The sequence below is a fragment of the Rhincodon typus genome, chromosome 43 (genome assembly GCF_021869965.1).
Source record: "Rhincodon typus isolate 14 chromosome 43, sRhiTyp1.1, whole genome shotgun sequence".
NCBI lineage: Eukaryota > Metazoa > Chordata > Chondrichthyes > Orectolobiformes > Rhincodontidae > Rhincodon > Rhincodon typus.
In genome coordinates, this window is record NC_063374.1 from 3,439,226 (window position 1) to 3,458,026 (window position 18,801).

The following is an 18,801-nucleotide window of genomic DNA, read 5'->3' on the forward strand; positions in this document are numbered from 1 at the left end:
CTCAAATTTTCCATGTCCCTTGAGGCCTTTACTTTTCTAGAAATGTTTCAATCACTATCTTGAATGCACTCACTGGGACTTCCCCAGGCCTGTAGAAGAGGGAAGTTCAGTGATTGACCACACCATGAAGTTTCTCTTCACCTGAGTGCCTACTGCGTATTCTGGGCTGTGACCCCTGTGCCTCCCCCTCTCAGACCCACACATTGTCTGCAATGGTGGGAGGTTAAAGAACTCCGAAGGATCTGGGTGTCATGGTACGTGAATTGCTAAACCATAGTATGCAGGCACAGCATATGATTAGGAAGGCAGGGAAATGGAATATAAAAGTAGGCATGTTGTGCTCCGGTTGTATAGTGCATTGCTGTGGCCATTCCTGGAGTACAGTGTGCTGTTTTGGTCTCCTTATTTGGAAAGAGGAGATAATTGTGTTTCATTGGAAGGTCTTGCGGCACAGTAGTATTGTCCCTGCCTCTGATTCAGGAGGCCCAGGTTGAAGTCCCACCTATTCCAGAAGTGTATAATAACCTCTTGGGCAGGTTGGTTATAAAATATCTATAATTCTGTTGGAAGCAATTCACAGAAAGCTCACACTCCATTCATTGATAACAAGGTGTAGAGCTGGATGAACATAGCAGGCCAAGCAGCATCAGAGGAGCAAGAAAGCTGATGTTGGTCTAGACCTGAAAAGTCAGCTTTCCTGCTCCTCTGATGGTGCTTGGCCTGATGTGTTCATCCAGCTCTATACCTTGTTATCTCCGATTCTCCAGCATCTGCAGTTCCTACTATCTCACTCCATTCCTGGGGTGAAGGGCTTATCTTCTAAACAAAATTGAACATGTCAGACCTATCCCTTGGAATGTAGTAAAATGACATTTAACCTTATTGAAACATAGTGTCCTGAGAGGAAGTCATAGAGTGGATGTGGGTGGATGTTTCTACTGGGGTGCGGTGAGAATGGGTTGGTGGGGGGGGCACCATTGAAGGATGGGACATTTCTGATCCGTGGTGATTTACTTTTTTCTCTCTGAGGATCATTTAACCCATGGAATTCTCCTTTTTTCTGAGAGCAGTGGAGGTTGGGGTAGACATGAGTGAGGGAGTTTTGTTTTGATTTGAGGGAGTCAACGGTTATAAAAAATAAACTGGAAGGTGGAACTGAGGCCGTTGCTGGATCAGCCATGATCCCAAATGAACGCCATGGGGGGACCTTGCACGTCTGGACGTGACCCACTCTTGCACCTGTGTTCCCTGTTCCTAGGAGGTCAGAGAGATGGGGACAGGCAACAGAGGGATTTGAAAGCCAGGAATTTCGGGTCAGGAGCGTATGAGGATCAGCAATATAGTGGGCACCAGTGAACCTGATGTGCATTGCTCTGGTTTGCCAACTCTGTGGCATGTGCTATTTAAATGAAGTCTTGTAGAAAAGTGGCATTCCAAAGATACAAGGGCATGTGGGCAAAGGAGCCTTTGTTTCTTGTTGAGTGGTTCCTGAGTTGTGACTATTGAAAGTACAGCACAGAAACAGATCCTTCGATCCAATTAGTCAATGTTGACCATATTCCTAAACTGAACTAGTCCCAGTTGCCTGCGTTTGGCCCATATTCCCCCCTCCAAGACCTTTCCTATTGATATACCTATCCAAATTTCTGCTTCTGAAGCGAGTATGGTAAGAATTCTCTTCAAGACCATGTTCGCTCCCTGATAGTGTGCTGATATGGGTGGGGAGGGGAGGTCTGGGGGGTGGTGGAATCCCATTGCTTTATTCTGAAGTCATCCAGGTATGGACTGACTTTACTTGTGTCTTGGGAAAGGAGTTTATGGTTTGACTTGTTCTTACAAATCAAACAGCCTTTTGGATTGAGATGTTAAACTGAGACCCCCAATTCCCTCATGGCTGAGGGTAATAGACACCCTGCCCTCCTCTGAAGAGAAGTTGGGAATGTGTCCCTGTTGATGGGAGTTTGCTGTGTGCAGGTTGGCTGCAGCATTGTCTGTGTTGTGACTGTGCAGCTTATAAAAATGTATGGGAAAAGCTCAGGAGGTGGTCTGACAGCATTTGTGGAGAGAAATCAGAACTGGAACCCTTCACTCAAATGAGTCCTGAGGAAGGATCACTGGATTGGAAATGTTAACTGTGATTTGTTTTCACAGATGCTGCCAGACCTGCTGAACTCTTCCAGTGCTTTCTGTTTATGTTCCTGATTTCCAGCATCTACAGTTCTTTTTGTTTTTCATAAAAATGCTCAACTGTGGCTTTGTGTCCTGAAGTTGCGAAAGTGCTTTCCCTGCAAGTGCGGTCGGGCACCCAGTTATTTGCTGGCATAGGTTCGAGGCCATGAGAAGGGGTTATTTTTTAAATTCTTCACAACTGCAGCAGTAAATGGTGCGTTTTAACCCATTTCAAGGAAATGCAGTTGTGACTGCCTTGGAACAGATCAGCAGCTTTGTATTGTCTGTCAAAATTGAACTAGTTGTTCTTATTTGCTGTTTTATTTACAGTTGACAAACTGGTTAAGCACTTGGAACGCTAAAATTGTTTTGCAACGATTTGCATGACACCCCTCCCCCCGCACCCCCTATCCTTGTGCATGTGTTGGCCTTCGTATCCAGTAAAATGCAGCTTTGGTGACACACCTCCTCCCCACCTCCAACTTGCTTGGAGGTTTCTCCGAGCAAGCTTTCAAAATTAGGATGTAAAAGTCGTTGATCCTCACAGTGCAGAGGAGGCTGTTCTGCCCATCATGAGAAAGCAGCTGCCCCTCATCCCACCTTTCCCACTTTTTGTAAACTGTTTGTTGAGCAGACCCCATCCGGCTCCCCTTTTGAATGATCGTTGGATATGGCTTGCAGAAACCGCCTGCTGTCCTGAATGTTCCTATTCGTCTTGCCAACGACGTAAAAAAACTCTGGCTATAGGAAAGAATAGACTTTCATCTGTTTTCGAGCACTGAAAATAAATTTGTTTAAAAAAAAAAATAATTTGGGAACAGTTCCTGAATAGCAAACAAGGGGATTCTTTCCACTTTATTCATTGACTGTGTCACTGATGAGGCCAGCATTTATTGCCCAACACAATTTGAACTGAATGGCTTGCTTGACCATTTCAGAGGGCATTTAAGAGTCAGCTGCATTGCTGTGGATCTGGAGCTACGTGGAAGTTGCACGTTTTCTGTTATATTTTAGTACAGCTAATAAATGAAACGGCTTGAACACAAGACAGTGGGATTAGTTTGGGGTTGATACAGGGCTATAGGGAGAGAGTAAGGCAATGGGATTAGTTTGGGGATTGATGCAGGGCTGCGGGGTGCGTGGCTGGTCAGATTACATTGTGGAAACACACTGAGAATGCTGGAAAACACTCGGCAAGCCTGGTAGCATCTGGACGGAGAAACAGTTTACGTTTCAAGTCTAGTATGACTCCTTCAGAACTGAAGTGTCAACCACAGCTGACTTTCTTTGTACCAGGAATGATTCCAACTAATGGAGAGATTTTCTTTTGTAACCCTGATTCCCATCAACATGAATTGAGAGAAATGAAATGAGGATGGCTATTTGACAGCAAGCAAAGGAGCAAAGGTTAAGTTAATTGGAGAGGAAAGGTGTGCTAAGTGATGTCCCACAGGGGTTAATCTGACTTCCTGTCCATGTAACACAGGACACCAGGCAGAGGCCATTCAGCTTCACAAGCATATATCCCCTTCCCCCTGTCCCAGCAGCAACACTGTCAGAGGAAATAGCAATCACCAAGCAGCAGGTTTTAGCTGGACTGATCCTTCACACCCCTTTGCTACAGAACATTTAAAATGTCCCCCATGACCATCAACTCTCTTCTGTGCACTGCCACCCACGATCAAGCTTTTGCTTACTGCCGAGGAAGAAAACAGCAGTTTCTCATTTCCAGAAGTACACTGTTGGACTTTGTAGCGTCTTGTGTTGGAGTGTGAGCATTGGAGAATATGTGGTAGCAGGATACCTTCCAGAGGATGGGTGGAAGATGCAAACAGGGGCCAAAAAGTCCACCGTTTGGTTTCATGTGGAACCAGGAACCTGTGTCTTGATTAAAAGAGGGAACCTTTGTAACTTCTTTTCTTGTGGATTTCCCCTTTCATTATTATCTTGAAATATTGCACCCTTTATTACCTGAGGATATTCCAAAGCTTTTTGCAGCCAATGAAGTCAAACCATTGTTGTGATGTAAGAAATATGGCAGCCAATTCCTCTCGCTCAGTCCTCTTGGATCCTTGAATGGTCATAATGTGATCAATTGGATCACATCTAAATCTGTCCTTGAGGGGATAGAAGCCCAGTTTGTGTAGTCTGTGCTCCTTTAAGCACTGAGGTCATTCGGGTGGATCTGTGTTGCATCCCCTCAAAGACTAATATCTCCTACTTGGGCAACACTGTGGCTCAGTGGTTATCAGTGCTGCCTCATGGTGCCAGGGACCCAGGTTCGATTCCACCCTCAGCCGGCTGTCTCTGTGAAGTTGCACCGGTTTTGTCTGCGTGCTCCAGTTTCCTCCCATAGTCCAAAGATGTGCAGGTCAGGTGGATTGCCCATAGCGTCCAGAGGTGTGCAGGCAAGGTGGGTTAGCCATGGGAAATTCAATGATAGGGTAGGGGGCGTGCGTCTGGGTGGGATGCTGTTCTGTGTGACTTGATGGGCCGAAAGGCCTGCTTCCACACTCGTGAGATTCTGTGATTCTAATATACAATGCCCAGAACTTCATGTGATCGCTGCCAAGCTCCCATAAATTACAATGCAATAACAGTCAAATAATCTGTTTTTGTGGTGTTGTTGGAGTGGTGGGTAAATACCACTGGACATCAGAAAAGACTGCTCTGTTCCCCTTTGAAGTTGTACCACAGGATCCTTTAGACAGAAAAATGGGGTGCTCTGTTCATGTGGAAGATGGCCCCTCCAAAGGTGCACACTTCTCCCCGGTACTGTGAGCCTGGATTCTTATTCTCTCAACTCTTAAATGGAACTCGTGGGGCTCACCACAACCTTGTCCCGAAAGCTGCGAGTCGTAGCAACTAACAAGTTTACAATTTGAGGGTTTTTCAAACCATTAAATGTTCCTGTTTGTTCTCGTGAGTAATTTGATTTTAAGTAGCTGGACAGAAAAGTGGAATTCAAGATTAATAATATTGTCCTTGAGAATGGATAGGCATTTATTTTAGCTATCTTTTTTTCAGGAGACTTGCTGTGTAGCCTGAGATTAGAACCATTGTGTGTGTTTTACTGTGAGTTTGATCAGATAGGATTGACCTTTGCTATTTAGTAAAAACAATTATAGGAGGGCCAGATGCGATACAAGGCTGAAGGTAGGAACCTTCTGATTTATTACCTTGCTTGCAAAAGACAAAATTGCATTAATGTTGCCTTTTACCAGTCAATTTCTGAATCACCAATTGTGCAATTGTTTTGACTTGCCCTGTGGCAATGAAGTTTTTTGCAGTTTTCCAGTTCCCAATGCAGTACTAACAGAATTTGACCCAGCAAGTGTAAATTTCTGAGCTACATTTGTATCCTCCAGTGGCATCTTTTTAAGTTATCTAATTGCATTATTCAATCTCAAGGTGTTGGCTGTGATTTAGAGTTTTCTTGCTGGTGATTTTTACAAAGAAATAATTTTGCATTGCTATAGCACCTTTCCTGACCAGGAATTATCCCGAAAGAGCTTTAGGATCGATTTAAGTACCATTTTTGAATTGTAGTCATTGCTGTATCATATGGGTTAGTGTGGACAATACGATGTAGCTCCCACACACGGCAACAAAATAAGTCACTAGGTTACTTAGTTCATGAGTCAGTTGAGGAATAAATATTGTCTAAGGCATGGGGAGAACTCTCTGCTTCTTGTTGAGATTATGGGAGTTTTGAGCTCCACCTGCTTAAGGTGTATGGTGACCTCTGCTTAACGTGTTATCCAAAAGATGCTATCTATAACAGTGCTTCACGCTTTCAGAACTGTACCTTTGGTGGGGGTGGGGGGGTGGAGGGCAGCACTCTCAGTACTGTCTCTCCGAGTGCTGCACTCCCTCAATACTGAACCTGTAGCAGTGCAACTGCTCCTCATTACCGACACTGTGACAATGCACTTTCCCTTAGTACTGCCCCTTGGACATTGTAGCAATCCCTTCGTGCTGCCCTTCAGGTACTCTGACTCGGACTCTCTGACAATACAACGTTCCCTTAGTACTATGCTCCATTAGTGCTGGGCTCCCTGGGCACTGCCCCTCTGACAGTGTAGTACTCTGTCAGGACTGACCATCCAACAGTGTGGTACTTCATCGATACTGACCCTCTGACAGTGCAAGCTTAGTGATTACTGTTCCTCTGACAGAACAGCGTTCCCTTAGTACTATGCTTCCAGCAGTGCAACAGTCTCACAGTAATATTCTCCTGCGACTAGGGCATCCTTGATACCAATTGCCTGACAGTCCAGTATTCCCCAAATACTGCCTATTTGGCCAAGCAGAAATCTCTCAGTACTGCTCTTCTGATAGTAGTATAGCACTATGCTATGATCTGGGACGGAAGTCTTGCTACAACTCTACAAGGCATTGGTATGACCACCCCTAAAGTACTAGTGTTGAGTTCCTGGAGTGTTGTTGGAGCTGCATCCATCAGTCCTCATTTTTGCCTTGTAGATGGTGGACAGGTTTTGGGGAGTCAGCAGGGGAGTTACTCACTGTAAGATTCCTAGCCTCTGATTCTTTTTCTTTTAGCATATTACCTGAAATGTAGGGGTTTTGGCTGAAACGTTGACTTGCCTGCATCTCGGATGCTGTCTGACCTGTCCTTGTCTCCTCATCAACATTCCTGTTTGGTTTTTGACAGCGGTTTGTTACTTAGTTCTACTCCAAGGAAAATTGACTTTGTGTATTTTTTTTACTGTCTTCATTCTGTTTAATATTGTGATTGTTGCCATGCAGACTAGAACTAAGAGGGGTATTGATGTTTCCCAGTGACAGAAATTTCAGTAACCAGAGGGACAGTGAACGAATTGGCAAATATGCTGGAGGAGGAGTTGAGAATTAGTTTTACACAGGGAGTTGTGATCTGGAATGCACCGTTGCAAGCAGATTCATTAGATAAATTAGGGAATTAGATAAATACTTGAAATAGTGAAAATCCACTGGTAGGGGAGATGGAACTCTGAGAGTGGGCTGATTGGGGAGGGGCAAGTGTGCTGTAAAACACTCTGATAAAGAAATAGTGCTGCTGAATAAATGAGGAAAACTAGTGACACAGACCTCGTCTTTGAGCAAAAGATCAAATCTAATCTTTGTGTAAATGAAGCAGGAAATCCAAATCTCATGTTACTGACTGACCTTAGTTGAACGCCCTAAACTGGTCTGCAATAACATTTCGCAATACTTGAGATAAGTACCGATTACTTATTCTTAGTGATTACTTGATTTCACGTGTCTCCACTTAAATTCCTCTCGAACCCTGCACAATAAATTCAGGCACACCTTTTTGGGCTGTCTTCCTCATTTCGGGGGATACATGAATTTAAGTTGTTGCTGTAGTTTTTAGAACGTTGAGCACCTCTCGAGGCCGGACTGATGTTCAGTAATTTTCATATTTAACGACGAGTTGTAAGTTCTTAACGTGTTGAAATTATCAATTTTATTTTAAGTGAAATGTTCATAAGTGTTTCCCACAGCAGATTAAATATTGTCTTTGTAACACAACAAGATGACACTGTTAGATGGTACTGTAGGAGGATTCCTAATGTTAGTATGAGCTCTGACCTCCATCATTGCATTGTGACATGACAACTGTTACATTTTGTCTACAATTTATTCTTCAGTGGAATATGGGTGCGATAGTCAAGACCAACATTTGGTGCCCACCCCTAACTGACTTTGACTTACAAGACTATTTTGATTGGCTCTTAATTGCCAATCACATTGCTCTGCTCTGGGTCTGGAGTCACGTGAAGCCAGACCAAGTACATTCCAGATTTTATTAGTTGAATTTGCATAACCATTCATCACAGGACCACTTTGTTATCCTGGGGCCTAATTTAGTGAACCTTCACAGTATTGCCTCCGATTTGTTTTGAAATGTGGAGGCTGGAGCTGACCTCAGTTTCCTAAATGCAGTTTGGTTACTTGGCCTGAGCCTGTGCTGATGTCAGTACCAAATAGTTGACTAAACATTTGGAATAGTTTTCTTTTTAGCTTTGAGATCAATCTGCTCAATCCTTTGTTGAAAATACTCTGAGGAAATGCTGGACCGAGATCGATGTGCTTCCTACAGCCTTTAGAATAGCTTTTGTTGTCATGTGCACTTGAATGAGTGCAGTGAAAAGATTGTAATTTAACCACTTTGGGGCCATCTTAGGTACAGGGTGCCTAGGTACAGAATACTTCTGTGTTTGTTACAGACTTGTATAGAGGATCATAAATAAAAGTTCAGCACTAGCACAAAGAGTAGAGAAGTTTTCTTTTTAAAAAGCCCTTGATTTGTAGTCTATAGACCAAGTCCTTGGGACCCCTCCCACCCCTGGACTCGCTGTCCCCACGCTGGCCTGGTCTGGGACTTGCCTGGACTCTCCACTCCCACGCCAGCCTGGCCTGGGCTTGCCACCCCCACGGACTTGCCTCCAGGCCGCTCCTGGGCTCTCCGCTCCCACGCCTGGGGGCCGTCTCCAGGACTAGCCACGACCTCCAGTCTTCTCTGTTCGTCTCGGATAAATTGAAGCTAAAAGTTTGAAAAAGAGGGGAAAGAAAAGGAAAAGAATGGGTGGAGCAGAGGGGCTCTGACTGGAGCACCTTACTCTGCCGCCATCTTGCTGGAAGTGAGTACTATAGTACTGTAATCCCCAACATTGTCAATAGTAGTAGATCAAGACCTCTTCCCTTAATCATCTGGATATCTGTTGTTGCCTGTATTTCTTCAAAATCCAGAAGCTCTGAAGACCATCCTTATCGTTTTTTAAAAGTTAATTGTCTTCCACCCTTTCTCCAGGATGTTAATATTCCCATGTTTGGGGACCAGACAGATATCATAGATTAATACAGCTTAGAAGAGACCATTTGGCCCATCAAGTCTATGCCAACCTGTCTGTACTAATTCCCCTTTCTAGCACTTACCCCTCCTTGCACGTGCACATCCATGTACTTTTTAAAGGTTATGAAGTTTCCCACCTCCAGTACCTTCCCTGGCAGAGCATTCCAGGTTTCCACCACCCATTAGAATCATAGAACCTCTACAATGCATAAGAGGCCATTTGGCCCATCAAGGCTCCAAGGACCCTCCAAAGAGCATCCTCCCCCTATCCCTGTAACTCCACATTTAGCATGGCTAATCCACTTAGCTTGTCTGTGGGAGGAGACCAGAGCACCTGGAGGAAACCACACAGACACTGGGCAAACATGTAAACTTCACACTGACAGTGGCCCGAGGCTGGAATTGAACCCGGGTCCCTGGTGCCATGAGGCAGCAGTGCTAACCACTGAGCTACTATGCCACCCTCTAAGTAATAAAATATTTCCTCAAGTCCCCTCTAAACCACCTGCCCTTCACCTTAACATTTATGCCTGTTCATTACTGACTGAGGTGAAGTGAGCAATTTGGACGGCAAATGGTATGGTGGTCCTTCACTCAAGAACATTTTGAGTACAGCAGTAAAGGTGTCTTTCTGTAATTGTGTAGAGTTTTGGCGAGACCACACTTGGAGTATTGTGTACAGCTCTGGTTTGCCTAAGAATGGATATACTTGCCATGGAGGGAATGCAGTGAAGGTTGACCAGACTGATTCCTGGAATGGTGAGATTGTCCTGTGAGGAAAGATCGAGGGGACTGGGCCTGTATTCTCTCGAGTTTAAAGGAATGAGCGGGGAGCTCCTTCAAGCAAACTAAACTTTTAACCAGGCTCGGCACGGAAGATGCAAGAATGCGGCCTTCCTTGGATCAGGTGGGATCTGGAACTAGGGCCCAGGGGAGTTTGTAGCTGTGCTCCTAGGCCTGGCCAAAGTGACCATCAACGGGTCCAGGCAGTGAGCTATAATGGGGGATTGCTACCCATCTTCTGCCTTTACAGTCACGCCTGGGTGTTCTTGGCGAGGGCGCATGTGGCATTCACTAACATTCTTCATGCCTTAAGAGAGGTGGGCACTACAGGACTGGAGTGCCTTATTTTCGCCCTCCAATTCCACTTTGATTTTTGTCCCCTCCCCCTCTCCCTACCTTTACCCCCTTGCCTTTGTTGTTATTGCACTGTCCCTGATGGGCTTTGCATGTAAACTGGTAACTTAATTAGAGAGACAGTTGATTTGGAAGTGAAGGAAGATCAAATTTTTAAAAAAGTAGCAGTGATTTTTGTGATGGAAAAGAAATTTAGTGTATGCTAAAAGCATCTCTGCATATAAAAGAAGGGACTGTTTTTAGCGATGGTAATGTAACGGTGAGTATGGATGCCTTCAAAGCAGTTGATCTGGGTTCAATTCCCAGCTGTCGCAGTTCACTTACTTGCAAATCTTTACTATCCAAAGCATTGCACTTGTGCGGAATTTGATCCACAGGTGGCCACATTTAATCAGGAATAAAAAGAAACAGGTAAACCGTATCTTCCATTCAGATTGGGACTCCTGTTTGCTTCCTATAGGTTGAGAGCAGGTTTCATTCTGGGGTCTGTTTGCAAGTCAATTTGTACGTGGTTCGGAACATAATGCAGGGCAATACAAAATAGCTGTTTGTAAGTATGAGAAGACATTTGTAGAAGAGCCATAGAGATCTACAGCACTGAAAAAAGGACTTCCAGCCCATCGAGCCTACGCCAGTCAAAAACCAGCACCAAACTATTCTAACCCTGTTTTCCCAGCAATTGGCCCATAGCCTTGGCATCGCAAGTGCACATTTAAATACTTCTTCAATGTGATTTAAAGGTTTCTGCTTCTTCCACCCTTTTACAGCCAGTGAGTTCCAGATTCCTACTACCGTCTAGGTGAAAAACAAAATCCTCCCATCCCCTCTAAACCTCCTGCCCCTTTCCTGCTTATTGATTGCTCCATCCAGGGGTAATGCTTCTTCTTGTCTACTCTATCTATGCCCCTCATAATCTTATGCATCTCAATCTCCTCTGCTCCGAGGAAAACAACCCCCATCTGTCCAATCTCCGTTCATAACTGAAACTCTGCCTGGGCTAGAGAATGTTCTGATAAATTTCCTCTGCACCCTCTCCAGTGCAATCACATCCTTCCTTCCTATCATGTGGATCCCAAAACTGCAAACAATTCTCTACCTGTGGCCAAACCATCTCAATCATGTCATGTCATCGAATCATAGAATCCCTACAGTGCCAAAGAGTACATTCGGCCCATTGCGTCAGCGTCAAAGCTCCAAAGCACATCTCACTCAGATCCACCGCCCCACCCCTGTAATCCTGCATTTTTCATGGCTGATCCCCTAGTCTGCACATCTCTGGGGCAATGTAGCATGGTCAATCCACTCTAACCTGTGCATCTTTTGGACTGTGGGAGAAAACCGGAGCACCCAGAGGAAACCCACACAGACACAGGGAAAAGGTTCAAACTCCACGCAAACAATCAGCCAAGGCTGGAATCAAACCTGGGCCCCTGGCGCTGTGAGGCAGCAGTGCTAACCACAAGTTGGATATTTAAAATTACGTTCCTATATGGGGTCATGTCTTCAAGAATGAGTGTTCATGAGTCGAACATTTGTGAATTGTGGACACTGTGAATAGGTGAGTTGTTGTACCTCTGAGCTAGGAGGCCTGAGTTCAAGTCCCACCTGCCCCAGAGGTGTGCCCTTATGTCCCAGAATAGGGTGATTCAAAAATGAGGCAGCAATTCCAAGGTCTCAAAGTAAGTGGAGGTGCTGGGTTTTAGGAGGGACTGTTGTGGTGTCTCCACCTCTGAGCTAACAGGCCTGGGTTCAAGTCCCACCTGCTCCAGAGGTGTGCCATAACATCTCTGAATGGGTTGAATACTACCTGCTGATAGGCACCCACTGATGACTCCACTCCTCCTGCGTCTTGGCTCTTGCCTCAGTCCTATTCCGTGTTGGTTGGAGGAAGCATTGAAGGTGGCAAGGGCACAGAATACACCAGGAAGGGGACTTTAGTGACTGTCACCATGAGGCACTTGGGAGCACCACTGCTGACGGAGCTGGCCGGGTCCTAAATGCCGTAGCTAGTGGACTGGTATTTCTTGCTAATCATCCTGACGAGTGCAAGACAAAGCGTGTTTTTTTTTTCCAGCAATACTCACCGGTAACATTGGTTGTCAACCAATGTCCAGAGTTCAAGGAAAGAGGGAGTTGCATGTAGGCGATGGAAGGGTCGAAATTTGAAGCAAAGTTGTGGCTACACCATCTGGAAATTTCAAAGCTAAGTTTGCTCGTTATTTGGAGTTGGTGTAAAGGAAAATGGAAAGAAGGAAAATGGAGCTGAGATACAGATCGGTTATGATCCAGTTGAGAGGCTGCACCTTCTCGCAGGACTGAATGTTTTCTTTATTCCTTTGTTCCACTATTTTATTATTCAAGTAATAAAACCCAGAACTCTTATTTGTTGTTCCTATCGTCTTGTTGAATTTGTTTGTGGTCCTTTCATCATTTAGTAACCATACCTACCAGAGGCCTCTCTTAAATCGTAGCCGCATTCCTGATTGGTCTAAGCAAACCTGCAAACTCAGTGCATTCATCATAGTTAAGGATTGTTGTTGGCTATGAGCACAATCCCCCAACTTATCAATTCCCAAACATTTGTGTGCAGTTCTGCCCTGTGTAATGAGGGGGGAGTGGCATGTGACTGTGACTGGGTGAGATATTAAAGGGTGCAGGCAGTGACGGGGCCAATAGGATCAGAATGCGTAGAATATCTAAGGGTGAGAGGAGAGTTGAATTGGACTAAGTGGGATGTTAAAGGGTATGGGGAGTGAGGGGGAGAATGGCATTAGATTGGGTGGGATGTTAAAGGATGTTGGATGACTAAGAATGGGATTAGTCTGAGCGGGATATTAAGGGCGTGGGGAGGGGGAGGGGGAGAGGGAGAGGGAGAGGGGAAGATCCGACCGGGTAGGATATTAAAGGGTTTGGGGAGGAGTGGGAAAGTCCGACAGGACTGGGTGGAACACTAAAGAGTACAAAGTTTGAGAGGGAGAGTGGGAATAAACTGGGTGGGATTTTAAAGGTTACAGGGTTGGGCAAGAGAGGAATTGGAGTTGATAAGACCGTAAAAGGTATGAGGTATGAATAGAAGAGTGTGATAAAACTAGGTAGGAGACTTCATTGTATGGAGGGATGAACAAGAGAGAGAATATAAAGAATATTAAGGCCATTTAGCACGTAACAGCATAAATGCACTCCTCTTTCTCAGAAATCAGGAATTCCATTGTAGCGCCCCAATCTCCTTACACTGGTACACAAGGGATTGGTGCTCATGGTGGTAGGGTTTTAATATTGGATCATGCATGCATTGACTTAGTAAATCACATAGTTGTCCATAAGAATGGAAGAAATAGAAGCAGGAGTAGTCTGTTGACCCATTTGAGTTTGCTGTGCGAGTCAATAAAACCATGATTAGATTATGGCTTTTACTTCACTCACCGAGTCCCTAAAAACATCCCTGGTGCTCTTATCAATAGAAAATCTATCTAACTCAGCCTTGATTATAATCAATGATCCAACCTCTGCTGCTCTCTCAAGGGCAATCTCTCCTCATTTCTCTTATCAGAGAGGTGCCTTGTTTTGAGACTTCGTCCCCTAGTTCTAGGGCGACAGTCTCCCAGTTCCTAAGCTCCTGCAGGGTCTTGCATGTTTCAATACGATTGCTTCTCGTCCTCCTAAACTTCAATGAGTACAGGTCCACCTGCTCAATGTTTCTAGACAAGGCCACCTGTTCATCCAGGTGACAGCCCAGTGAGCCCTATTTGAACTGCCCGCAGTGCAAGTATGTATTTTCTACAGAAAGGTGATCAAAACTGTGCAATTACCCCACAACCATAAGAACCAGGTGCAGGAGTAGGCCATTCAGTGCCTTGAGTCTGCTATACCATTTAATATGATCACAGCTGATCTCGACTCAGCCTCAAATTCACTTACTTGCCTGTGCCCATAACCATTCAACCCATTACTAATTAAAAATCTGTCTTCTCCTTAAATTTATTCAGTAAGACAGTGTCCACCATACTCTGACGGAGTGAATTCCATAGATTCACACACCCTCCCTTTGAGAGAAGTCATTCCTCTGCATCTCTTTTAAATCTGCTACCCATCATCCTAAGACTGTGACCTCTCATTCTAGATTGCCCCACACAAGGAAGCATCATCTCTACATCTACTTTGTCAATCCCCTTTCGGCATCCTCTTAACTCTATTTCTTATTTTCTAACTCCTACTATGAATCACTGTAAAGCAATTAACTTTTTTTCCTTTATTCCTCTATTTTGTATCTAGTACTTCTTATGACTTGAGTATACGTGACAATAACCCTAATTCTAATGCTAAAAAACAAAAATCTTATGGACCTCAATTAGATCTCCCCTCATTCTTCTAAAGTGTATAGACCTAATCTGCTCAGTCTCTCCTCCTAAGACAAATTATGTCCCATCTTTAATGCATATAGCTTCACTGAGAAATTAACTTTGGAGCCTCATTGCATGCTGTGAACATTGGTCAGATATTCTTGTGAAACTGGAGCTGACATCAATCACGAGTTCCATCGGTGAGCAGCCGTGTGTGTTTAAAACATTGTTTTGGCCGATGAAGCCAGTGATTTTTGAGACCCATTGATTGCCCCTTTTTGTCCAAATCGTGGCCTCATCAGCCAATCAAGGAAAGGAATGTGCTCTTGGCAAGACCACAGGTCAGGGGAGTGACCTAATGGTGAATGGGAGCAGGAATCTGGGTTTGGGTTAGAGTTAAGCTCACAGTAAGCTGGCTGCCTTTTCGAAAACATTGAAATATGAAAACTCTGACGTCTTTATTTACAATTGAAATCACCTTGCTCTGTGCATCAACAAAGGTACGTCCATCAGCACGTTTTGCCACGACTGGCAAACACAAGATATTGAACCTCTTGAAGTTGAGATATCTGAACTGAGAAGGGAGTGATTCACTGTTTGCCTCTGATAAGGCCAAGGTTTTTTTGCTCCACGTTTATTTGATTTATTTGTGAACAGGCGTGCTCACTCAGCTCACGTAGTGTGTTCCATGGTAGAGAATGGGAGGGGCCTGCAGTTCAGAGGCTGCATTTGGGGGTGGACTTTCTCTGTGTGTGTATGTGTATATATATATATATATATATACACACACAGATATGTGTGTTAGTTAAGGACACTGGTTGCTTGAGGATTCTTGCTGTCTCTGCTGAATTTGAACTCCTTCAGATAATACAGGTCAGGAGAAGACGAAGCTAGTAAATTGCATCGTGTCACAGACGAACTGGGTGGTAAGATTGACTATGAAGAAGCTTCAGGAATTGCTGTGTAATTTTAATGAATGGGTTAGGCCCCTGCTGGGATATTGTATCCCGTTCCTGGCACTTAGAGCCATAAAGCATGGAAACCGACCCTTCGGTCCAACTAGTCCATGCGGACCACTTTCCCTAACTAAACTAGTCCCATTTGCCTGCATTTTGCCTATATCCCTGTAAATCTTTACTATTTACGTACCTATCTAAATGTCTTTTAAGTGTTGTAACTGTACCTGCATCCACCACTTCCTCTGGCGGTTCATTCCAGATACGAACCACTATCTGTGTGAAGAAGTTGCCCCTCATGTCCCTTTTAAATCTGTCTCCTCTCACCTTAAAAATATGCCCCCTAGCCTTGAAGTCCCCCCACCCTAGGGACCTTGACTATTCACCTTATCTATGCCCCTCATGATGTTATAAACCTTTTATAGGGTCACCCCTCAACCTCCAACGCTCCAGCGAACCAAGTCCCGGCCTATCCAGCCTCACCTTATAACTTGAGCCTTCCGTTCCTGGCAACAACGTGCTAAATCTCTTCTGAACCTTCTCCAAATTAATAATACCCAGCCTATAGCAGGGCGACCAGAATTGTATGCATTGTGGCCTTGTCCAGGCTGCAGATGGAGAAGTACCAAAGTGAGACCAAGGGAGAAGGCTCCTCAATTAACACCCAGCAGGGTCTGGAGAGGCTGAGATGGTTTTGTTTGCAACAGAGAAGGTTAAAAGAAGATTCACTGGAAACATTCAAAATCATCGGGGTGTGGGGAATCATGAGATAGATGGAGTGAAACTGTTTCCAGTTGCAACAGTGTCGACATTGATTAAGATTGTGTACAAAAATATGACCAGGGAGGCTTATTTTTTTTTTAAACACAGTATATTGTCTAGGTATGCAGGTAAAGGTCCCAGAGCACTCTGGAGCTGCTCTCTCACTAGAGAGGGACAAGTGGTTGTAGTTTAACCTGAGGTTTACCGTGCCTCAGATGAGGGGAGATGTCAAGAAGAGCAGTCCTTCATGGTGTCCTCAGCCAGTGCAGGAGCTGAACCCATGTTGTTGGCGTCACTGCATTGCAAACCAGTCAGTCCAGCCAACTAAGCTAACTGCACCCTGTGGTTCCAGATAGATATGGACCACTGGAATAGATGATAGACGGAAATGTTAATAATTAGCTTTTCAAAGCGAATTAGAAAACAACTTAAATGTTTGCGGGACTATAAGGAAAGAGTAGGGGAGTGGGACTAATTGGATAGAACAGGCACAATGGGCTGAATGGTTATCATTTGCGCTGATATAATTCTTTCACTCTCATTTTTAAAAACTGCAGTTTTTCATTGCAAAACTACTTTCCAATTTGGGTACATCTTCCTGCTTGCTGTATTGGAGAAATCTGTTTCCAAAGAGAAGTATTCTAGTTCTACTTCGTTGATTACAGAACAGCATTTGAGGCCATGTTCTTCAAGGCTGGTTCTAAGACAGGAACTTGCATGAGGATTCTGTCTTGTGTGTATTGTCACCCTCAAATTTGTTCCCGTATCTCCTGGACCTCTTGTGTTTGAACCTCGTTTATTTTTCCACTCAAGTTTCTGAGAAGATTTGAAACTCGGGTTGTGGATGAGCTTGTAGACATGCTCGCCGAGCCGGTGTGTTTGATTGCAGACGTTTCGTCACCCTGCTAGGTAACATCATCAGTGTGTCTCTGTTGGCGTTCTGTCCCACTTGTTATTTATACGCTTCGGTTTGCTGGCAGCATTTCCAGTTTTGTTTTTCAGTGGTCTGTATATCCGGTCCAGTTCAATGTGTTTGTTGAAGGAGTTCCGGTTGGAATGCCAGGCCTCCAAGAATTCCCTGCCATGTTTCTGTTTGGCTTGTGCTATTATAGATGTGTTGTCCCAGTCGAATTTGAGTCCATCATTGTCAGTGTGTACTGAGACCGGTGAGAACTGGTCGTGTGAGTTGGTGGCTAGTTGGCGGTCATGTATCTTTATTGTCAGTTTTCTTCCAGTTTAGTCTATGTAATGTTTCTCACAGTCCTTGCATGATGTTTTGTATATTACGTTGGTTTTATTGGTTGTGTGTTTGGGATCCTTTATGTAGATGTCGTGGTCTACCCTGATACCTAGGTGTCTGAGTAGTTTTGTGGTCCTCTCTGATGTACGGTAGGGTGACTAGTGTGTCTAACCGTCTTGTTGTGGTCTGTCGTGGAGGTAATGGCGGATTTTGTTTTTTTTCGGTATCCATTCCTTTTAAAAACTTTGTACAAGTGCTCCTGTTCTGCTTTGCACAGTTCTGGGTTGCTGCAATGTGTAGTGGCTCATTTGAATGATGTCCTGATGCAGTCCCATTTATGGTGTTGGGATGGTTGCTGGTGTAATTAAGTATCTGGTCCATATGGGTGGTCTTTCTTGTATATGTTGGTCTGGAGTTCCCCATTTGTTGTTGCTTTCCACCATTACATCTAGGAAGGTTAGTCAGTTATTGTTCTATTCTTCTTTTGTGTTGTGTTGTGTTGTCTGTGGGTTCCTTCTAGTCTTGTGTGTTTGATAATCACAAAGGTGTCATCTACATAGTGGACCCAGAGTTTGGGTTGGATAGTGGGGAGCACTGTGTATGTCCTCAGTCGTAATTGTCATCCTGGGGACCATGGGCACAATGTTCTTCTTCCACCTTCTCAAATTGTCTGTTGCTTTTAGACATCTTGAGCCATCCAAAAAGGCACTGCAGCAGGGAGGGAGTGAAGAACATGGGAGGGCAGGTTTGAGGGAGGGAAGGAGAGGCAGGAAGAGCTGAGACAGTATGCAAACTGTTATTTCAACAAGAGGCTAATTCTGTCACCTCTCTGACGCCGAGGGCAATTGGACAAGGAAGGGCTACTCGGTGCATCACAATCAAAAAAAAATGTAGCACATAGTTGGTGGAGGCCAAGTCACTGTGTATAAGAAAGAAGTAGGAAGTATACTCATTTTAGATATGAAAGGGGAATGGGGACAGAGCTTGAGTATGGTGTTGAGAGAGAGGATCAGCATGATCAAGGGTGGCATGGTGGCTCAGTGGTTAGCACTTCTGTCTCACGGCACCAGGGTCCTGTGTTCAATTCCAGCCTTGGTCGACTGACTGTGTGAAGTTTGCACCTTTCCCCCCCCCCCTTGTCTATGTGAGTTTCCTCCTACAATCCAAAGATGTGCAGGTTAAGGTGGGTTGGCCATGCTAAATTGCTCCGTTGTGCTCAGGGATGTGCAGGCTAGGTGGATTAGCCATGGGAAATGCAGGGTTAACAGAATGGGATGAGTCTGGGTGGGATGCTGTTCTGAGGGTCAGTGTGGACTCTGGGTTGAATGGCCTACTTTG

General features: G+C 44.6%; 1 protein-coding gene and 1 long non-coding RNA gene across 3 annotated transcripts in view; both read left to right on the top strand.

The window, feature by feature from the left end:
- LOC125487680 overlaps positions 1 to 12,547 on the top strand; it is a 50,368-nt gene extending 37,821 nt beyond the window's left edge. For both annotated transcript variants that reach the window (XR_007266036.1, XR_007266037.1), the window contains one exon: positions 12,240 to 12,547. This is a non-coding gene — a long non-coding RNA (uncharacterized LOC125487680). The remainder of the gene's footprint in view (positions 1 to 12,239) is intronic.
- A 2,749-nt stretch (positions 12,548 to 15,296) lies between these two features.
- LOC109912973 (pyruvate carboxylase, mitochondrial-like) overlaps positions 15,297 to 18,801 on the top strand; it is a 76,100-nt gene continuing 72,595 nt past the window's right edge. The window contains exon 1 of the mRNA XM_048619611.1: positions 15,297 to 15,378. The gene's annotated coding sequence lies outside the window, so the exon portion shown is untranslated. The remainder of the gene's footprint in view (positions 15,379 to 18,801) is intronic.